This window comes from Rhynchophorus ferrugineus, unplaced genomic scaffold, assembly GCF_030347505.1.
Source record: "Rhynchophorus ferrugineus isolate W39M unplaced genomic scaffold, kcgeb_rfMv2 rfM674, whole genome shotgun sequence".
NCBI classification, from domain to species: Eukaryota; Metazoa; Arthropoda; class Insecta; order Coleoptera; family Curculionidae; genus Rhynchophorus; species Rhynchophorus ferrugineus.
In genome coordinates, this window is record NW_027473251.1 from 12501 (window position 1) to 20005 (window position 7505).

The 7505-nt window shown below is 43.5% G+C and overlaps 1 non-coding gene across 1 annotated transcript; it reads right to left on the reverse strand.

Moving 5' to 3' along the window:
• Positions 1–324: 324 nt before the first annotated feature.
• LOC143206399 (small subunit ribosomal RNA) lies at positions 325–2314 on the reverse strand. The gene has a single exon (XR_013008369.1). It is a non-coding gene; the product is annotated as a small subunit ribosomal RNA (ribosomal RNA).
• Between the last annotated feature and the right edge of the window lie 5191 nt (positions 2315–7505).

Sequence of the window (7505 nt, forward strand, 5' to 3'; positions counted from 1 at the left end):
GAGGATCGAAACGTCGATTAGAAATATAATTGGCAAAATCGTTTTATTTTGCGCTCGATTTGTCCATTTATAACGAAATCCGTCGTAGGCCGACGATTATTACTCGTCGTCCTATATAACAACATCTTCATCGTATATATCTCCGCTTTCGGGCGTACATCTTTTAAAACCATATATTATAGGTACCCGAAAACAGCTACGTTGACGACGTCGAAATTCGATCGGAACTTCCGAACTTCGTAGATGGCTCTTTAACGTTCGACAATGATTTTTACAGACTTGTACGTTTACCTATTATATATATATAGGCATAACAACACACTGTAATGATCCTTCCGCAGGTTCACCTACGGAAACCTTGTTACGACTTTTACTTCCTCTAAATGATCAAGTTTGGTCATCTTTTCCTACACATCGACGACGCCGAAACGCCATCGCGTGTCGATCCGAAGACCTCACTAAATCATTCAATCGGTAGTAGCGACGGGCGGTGTGTACAAAGGGCAGGGACGTAATCAACGCGAGCTTATGACTCGCGCTTACTGGGAATTCCTCGTTCATGGGGAACAATTGCAAGCCCCAATCCCTAGCACGAAGGAGGTTCAGCGGGTTACCCGGGCCGCTCGGCCAGGGAAGACACGCTGATTCCTTCAGTGTAGCGCGCGTGCGGCCCAGAACATCTAAGGGCATCACAGACCTGTTATTGCTCAATCTCGTGCGGCTAGAAGCCGCCTGTCCCTCTAAGAAGAATAGTTTGTACGCCGACAGTAAAAACCGCGCACGAACCGCGAAACCCGAAAGCAACGCGGCCGGCGGGCCTTTAGGATGTCAAAAAGCGCCTAGTTAGCAGGCTAGAGTCTCGTTCGTTATCGGAATTAACCAGACAAATCGCTCCACCAACTAAGAACGGCCATGCACCACCACCCACCGAATCAAGAAAGAGCTCTCAATCTGTCAATCCTTCCGGTGTCCGGGCCTGGTGAGGTTTCCCGTGTTGAGTCAAATTAAGCCGCAGGCTCCACTCCTGGTGGTGCCCTTCCGTCAATTCCTTTAAGTTTCAGCTTTGCAACCATACTTCCCCCGGAACCCAAAAGCTTTGGTTTCCCGGAAGCTGCCCGTCGAGTCATATTAGGGAACGTCGACGGATCGCTAGCTGGCATCGTTTAAGGTTAGAACTAGGGCGGTATCTGATCGCCTTCGAACCTCTAACTTTCGTTCTTGATCAATGAAAGCGTTTTTGGCAAATGCTTTCGCTTCTGTTCGTCTTGCGACGATCCAAGAATTTCACCTCTAACGTCGCAATACGAATGCCCCCATCCGTTCCTATTAATCATTACCTCGGGGTTCCGAAAACCAACAAAATAGAACCGAGGTCCTATTCCATTATTCCATGCATACAGTATTCAGGCGAAATTTTAGCCTGCTTTGAGCACTCTAATTTGTTCAAAGTAAACGTGCCGGCCCACCTCGACACTCAGTAAAGAGCACCGCGGCAGGATTGAGTTGGGCCGTCGTAACCACGACGCGCACAACACGCACGCCGAAACGCACGCGCGACGGCGACGCGACACGACTAAGCCCACCGGCAGGACGTCTCGCGAAAAACACGCCAGTTAACACCAGCGAACGATGAACCGGCGGCGCGAGACACAAATTCGACTACGAGCTTTTTAACCGCAACAACTTTAATATACGCTATTGGAGCTGGAATTACCGCGGCTGCTGGCACCAGACTGGCCCTCCAATTGATCCTCGTTAAAGGGTTTAGAGTGTACTCATTCCGATTACGGGGCCTCGGATGAGTCCCGTATCGTTATTTTTCGTCACTACCTCCCCGTGCCGGGAGTGGGTAATTTGCGCGCCTGCTGCCTTCCTTGGATGTGGTAGCCGTTTCTCAGGCTCCCTCTCCGGAATCGAACCCTGATTCCCCGTTACCCGTTACGACCATGGTAGGCGCAGAACCTACCATCGACAGTTGATAAGGCAGACATTTGAAAGATGTGTCGCCGGTGCGAGACCGTGCGATCAGCTTAAAGTTATTCAGAGTCACCAAGTTGTACGATGACGAGCGCGAACCCGAAACCGATTGGTTTTGATCTAATAAAAGCACTCCTTCCATCTCTGGTCGGAGCTCTGTTTGCATGTATTAGCTCTAGAATTACCACAGTTATCCAAGTAATTGTGGGTACGATCTAAGGAACCATAACTGATTTAATGAGCCTTTCGCGGTTTCACCTTAATTCGGTATGTACTGAGACATGCATGGCTTAATCTTTGAGACAAGCATATGACTACTGGCAGGATCAACCAGGGAACTGTTCTTATTATTTTATCGACACGAAGCAGATAAAACAAATACAGACACAGTTTATTTTATAAGTTTGACTTATAAAGAAACGTGTGCGTAAGACGACGATATATAATATATATCGACGACTAATAAAAAGGAGGTGCATGATAGCGCGCCTAGACGACGGAAAAACCGGTCCGAGGCGCCACGCTCTTACATTTTAATATTAGTTGTCTAATAAAACAAAACGATATCATCATCTTAGACACATCTTTTGTTTTTTTTATACACAACCGATCGACTAGGCACCCAATTATCTCGATTATCGACGACGATCGTCGACTACGTCGAAAATTGGATGCCGCAAAATATCGTTCGGCGTTTATAAGACCTCGAAAAACATTCTCTCCGAACCCTTCGCTAGATAGAAATATATAAAGCGACAAGGAAACCTCGTACGAGAAACGTTTCGTGATTTTTTATTTTATTCTCGCTCGGAGAGCAGAGAGCTATCGCAAAATGTGTTGCTGTTTTATGAACGTTCCGATGAAAAACCGATACGTCCATAAAAATAATAATTCCAATCGCATATGAATCGTGGATCATCTTCTTCTAACGAAGCCGAATGTTCCCGCCGAATTCGCGATCTCGCAGTGATACCGTCGTCGTCGTCGTACGCTTCCCGATATATCGAAAAAAACCGACCAGGAAGAACAACGAAACGACGATACAAAATCGCGAGAGCGTTACGAATATATAATAACACGACGAAATACGCTTTTTATTTAGATAAATAAAAAAATACGGTTCGGATCTTATATATTAACATATAATATGTAATACCACCTTCGCTGATCAAAAGCCACTCGGTAAAAGTGTCACAGCGCCGGTCGACCCGACCCGTCGTATCCGTCTCTCGTATCGCCCCACGTAGAAGCGCACACGATTTAAGCGCGGGTCTCTCGCCAGCTATCGGAAATGTATGGGTGTTTTAGAACAGATCGTTTATACGGACGTTGCGCAAATTTTTCGTTTTTACGTCTGCCCGTTCTCGTTATTATCGGAATGTTCCGATGAATAAACTTTAGCTTTAGACAACGTGAACTTCTAAAGCAATAATTTTAACCTCTCGTGTTAATACGTCCTCAGGCCGTTTCTAGACTGCCGATCACGTTCTTTAAAAGTCGGAAAATTCCGATCCATAAAATTATGCTAGTAGAATGTAAAGATCCTTCATAGGATGGATACTGTCACATATCGATACGGCGATCGGAGTAAAACTGTTCTCACGTATTTCAGGACATTTTAGGTTGTTACGTCGGCCCGTTCGTTATTATCGGTATATACCTATGAATAAATGTTTTGCTTGTAGAACGTAAGATTCCAAAAGAATGATTCGCCGAAACGATGGTGCACCCTTACGATCGGATATTTGCCGCTTATTGGCCATTTTCTATAATTCATCCGTTAGATATCGTTTATCGACTACGGATAAGGTTTTCCGATATCAGAATGTTCCTAAGGATGATTCGAAAGTGATTTGAACGAAGAATTTGATAGAATGAATCCTTTATTTATCCATTGAGTACAGGGTACGGAGTGTCTGCGGGGTCAGCTAATATATTATATTTCTCTCTCGACGTAATGGTAACTCGAAGTCCGAACCGCGCTCATGAAGCTCGGTTTCAATCCAATCCATGTTGGTCGGTTCCTCGAGAGGAACGCCGTATCTTCGCGGTCGACCGCCTAATGAATCAGGTGGTAAAAGTCCAAGCCCAGCGCGGCAACGGCAGGCGCGTTCAACGTTTTAACTGCCAATTCTACGGTCATTCATCGGCCAACTGTAAAGCCACTCCGGCCTACGTCAAGTCCCAAAGACAGAAATTCCCCGCCGAAATGCACCAACTGTTGAGAACCATACACCGCAAATTACTCGGGATGCAAGTGCCGACCTACTCCAAAAACAACCAAACCCAAAAGACCAATTCCTCCCCCCACTCATGTACGGGGAACTCAAGATAACAGTCGTCTGGCTGGTCTGGATTCCACTAGAACACGAACCCGATCTCCATTGGCGAAATACTCTTCGGAACATATTCAGATGACCAAGGAGATTTTCAGGCCATTTTCAACGCCATCAACCACACAGCTATTGGAAGAATTACTATCGGCCGGGATAATAGATGAGTTGGAACTTGGGCTTATTGCTCCAAGCGAACCAACTCACTACTCCTCCAATCGACCGACAATAATTGACTTTTTTATCTATCAAAATTCGAATCAAGCCTCTGACCTGCAAGTACTCCAAGATATCGATTCTGACCACAGGCCTATCCTCCTCACCCACCATCAGCGATTTTCCACTGAGTTCCACTGTCCCCAAGCAAGGTCAACCTAGTAAACGAAAAAAAAAGTATCTTCTCTTTGACGATCCTCATTATATTAGGACGATAGTTCCATTCTAAATTCTTGATTAATTACAGTTCCTATTTGTTCATTTCGAGACGTTCCCGTGATTAATACTTATCGTGTAGAAATTAGCCACAATCCACAATTAGCCACAGTTAGGAAAAATAAATTAATTATCATATAGTCATAAACGTAATAAAAATGAATACACATATTTTCGAAGTCACTCCAGAAATACTTTACCTTATTTTTAAATAACAATCTCGGGCCGTACCATTTTTACAAAACTTATTCTATATACTTACTATATAACAGATTATAATGATATAATATAATTCAATACAATAACTACAATATATATATATATATCTGAAAATTCTGTTTTTATAAAATGTCAGCTACTGTTTAACATTTCATTTTTTAAAATGTATATCCAATTGTGGTTCTGAAAAGAACCGATTTTGCAGGTAAGTAGTATATTGAAACACACATAGGTATGTGAATTAATTTACTTAGAACTGGTATATTTGGTGACTGCTTTGGTACCTTCGCTAACGGCGTGCTTAGCCAACTCACCGGGTAACAATAACCTAACGGCGGTTTGGATTTCTCTGCTCGTGATCGTTGATCTCTTATTGTAATGGGCGAGACGCGACGCTTCGGCGGCTATCCTTTCGAATATATCGTTCACGAAAGAATTCATGATCGACATGGCCTTGCTGGAGATACCCGTATCGGGATGAACCTGCTTTAAAACTTTGTATATGTAAATCGCATAGCTTTCCTTCCTCCTGCGCTTCTTTTTCTTGTCGCTCTTAGAGATATTTTTCTGGGCTTTTCCGGCTTTCTTGGCCGCCTTACCGCTTGTCTTCGGTGGCATTTCGAAATAAAAATCCCGACGTCTCACGTACCTCAAAGAGTACTTAACTAAAAAAATGCCTTTAATTCTAGAACTTATAACATTCGAAGGAACACTTCTAAGCCCCGCCCATAGCCCGAGTTAGAGTCTGATTGGTCGCGTATGATATAACGAGTTTGGCTCGCGGACAAAATTCCAGGCCGATCTGTAAGAAATTTCCAGTACCGTTTTTGATTTAAAGGTGAGCAGTATCTAACAACGATCGAGATTAACATGTCCGGACGTGGTAAAGGCGGAAAAGTGAAGGGAAAGGCGAAGTCTCGTTCCAATCGTGCGGGATTACAATTTCCTGTCGGTCGTATTCACCGACTTCTAAGGAAAGGAAATTATGCCGAACGCGTAGGGGCCGGTGCTCCCGTTTACTTAGCTGCCGTAATGGAATATCTGGCGGCCGAAGTTCTCGAGTTGGCGGGTAACGCCGCTAGAGACAACAAGAAAACAAGGATTATCCCTAGGCATTTACAATTGGCCATCAGAAACGACGAGGAATTGAATAAACTGTTATCTGGCGTTACTATTGCCCAGGGCGGCGTCTTGCCTAACATTCAAGCAGTATTATTGCCTAAAAAGACAGACAGCAAAACCAAATAGATAACGCAAACCGTTTAAAGTTTTGCATACGCCCTTTAATATCGGTCCTTTTCAGGGCCAACAAAATCGTATAAAAAAGAAGTTAGAATACGCGTTCTTATTAAAGAATAAATATTAACTAGAAAATTTATAAATAATCTGATCTGTACTGAATATTCCTTTATTACTGTTTTAGAGTATCGATCGATCGGTTCCCTAATTAGTTACGGCTCTATCTAGAAAATAATCATTTAAGTAATAATAAGATAATAAATAAATTATATAAATATTCTTTCTTTTATAAAGTTATATTGTGGTTCTGAAAAGAACCGTTTTTTTTTTCTATTAAAAAAATACGGTCTTGGACGAACGTATTTTTTAGGGAAGTCGTAGCACGTCCAGGAGTGTCGGGATATTTGTAATTTTCAACTCCGTGTCTTCTTGATCTGACGATGAAATGTGTCGCCTGTTTAATATATCGTCATACGTAGTAGAAATAGTTTTATTTCTTTTTCTTTGGTGATACTGGTTTTTTAGTTTTCGCACCTTCACCAGCGGCAACACGAACAGTTGAGGTCGTCGTCTTAGCACTTTTCGGTTTAGGCGCCTTGGGCTTTTTCGTAGGTCCGGCTTTATTAGATTTTTTCGCTTTGGAAGGCGATTTCGGGGATCTTGCGGCCGTGTTGCTTTTTGCTGCTTTCGAAGATGAACTATTAGCGGCGGCATTGGAAGCGGACGTAGTCGTGGCGGCGGTAGATTTCTTTCCTGTTTTCTTTTCGACGGCTTTTTTGGCAGAAGCTTTTTTCTCGGCCAAAGTTGCAGATTCACCTTTCTTACTTTTAGCTGTGGTTTTCTTAGTTGAGGCGGAGGCGGCGGTCGTCTTTTTTTCCGTTTTCTCTGAGGTTTTTTTGGCAGACGCTTTTTTACCACCGGCTGTCGTAGCTGTCGCGGCACCTCCTACTGGTTTTCGTTTATTTTTCTGTCCGGTTTTGGCAGTGGCCGTTTTTCTTTTCTTCGTACCTGCGGCTGTCGTACCTCCTGCTTTACGTGCCGAAGCCGCTAATTTAAATGATCCGGAAGCTCCTTTGCCCTTCGTTTGTACCAAAACACCCGAAGCGATCCACGTCTTTATATATTTCTTTATAAAGGGCGATAATTTGTCAGCATCCACTTTGTAATTGGCCGCTATGTATTTTTTAATAGCTCTGAAGGAAGTTCCGCCTTTCTCTTTCAATCCTTTAATTGCACTCGTTACCATATCAGCGATCGGAGGATGACTAACTTTCGATTTAGAACTCTTCGCCTTGCTCGAAGTGG